The sequence below is a fragment of the Rattus rattus genome, chromosome 15 (genome assembly GCF_011064425.1).
Source record: "Rattus rattus isolate New Zealand chromosome 15, Rrattus_CSIRO_v1, whole genome shotgun sequence".
In the NCBI taxonomy this organism is placed as follows: domain Eukaryota; kingdom Metazoa; phylum Chordata; class Mammalia; order Rodentia; family Muridae; genus Rattus; species Rattus rattus.
In genome coordinates this window covers 27735988-27736937 of record NC_046168.1, presented here as the reverse complement: position 1 = coordinate 27736937, position 950 = coordinate 27735988, and the positions used below count along the sequence as shown (strand labels likewise).

Genomic DNA, 950 nt, shown 5'->3' with positions numbered 1-950 from the left:
AAATCAAAATCTGATTACTTTAGTATTAATATTTTTTCATATTTAGTTTTTATTCAGAATCATAAGCATAACTCTGTGATTCAGCTAGATTTGGAGGAGAATGATGAAAATATGGAGCCAAAGAACTTCAGTGAGAGTAGAGATTATGGGGTATTGAAAGCAGATGGGGTGGGGTGTTCTCCTGAGTTACAGAATGTCTGGTGGTTAAGACGCCAGCAATTTAGAGGTGACTGTAGTTGGCAGTTGTGATCATCTTGTTGGTTTTGCCATTCCTGGACCCAAAATGCTCCAGAACTTCCTTGAAGCTCATGCCTTCTTTTGCTTTCCCAAAGTCCACGTTTGCCACCCAGTGACTCAGTCTTGGTCATGCCAATGAAAAATTGGGAATTATTTGCATTTGGTGTGGGGTTTGCCATGAACAAAATGCCAGAGCCTATGTACTTCAGGATGAAGCTTTCATTCCCAAATTTCCCTCCGTAGATAGATCTGCTGCCAGTGCCATTATGGTGTGTGAAGTCACTCACTTGTCGTATGAATCCCAGAATAATTCTGTGAATGGAGAAAACTTTATATCCAAATCCTTTCTCTCCAGTACCAAGAGCATGAAAATTTCCTGCTGTCTTTGAAACTATATCTGCAAACATCTTGAAGGAGAAGCAGCCTAAGGCCTCTCCATAAGCCCCCACATTGAAGAACGTGGTGGAGCAGAGCATGGCTGTAGAAGGCAGCAACAAGGGACAGTGGCTTTCTTACATGTATAAAACACATTCTGAATGTTTTCCCCATCTCCTTGCATTCTCTCTTATTTTCTTCCAGCTCCTGCCAGCTCACCTCTGCTTCTTTGATAAAATACTCTTTCCTATATGCATGCATTTTGTTTCATTCCCACAAAGTTTAATTTGTCCCATCAGTGTGACTATGTGTTTGAAAGTACACCCCTGACCCTGATC

At 41.3% G+C, this 950-nt stretch overlaps 1 pseudogene; it reads right to left on the bottom strand.

Annotated features, from left to right (window-relative positions):
• Window positions 1-220: 220 nt before the first annotated feature.
• Window positions 221-731, bottom strand: LOC116884830 (annotated as a pseudogene).
• Between the last annotated feature and the right edge of the window lie 219 nt (window positions 732-950).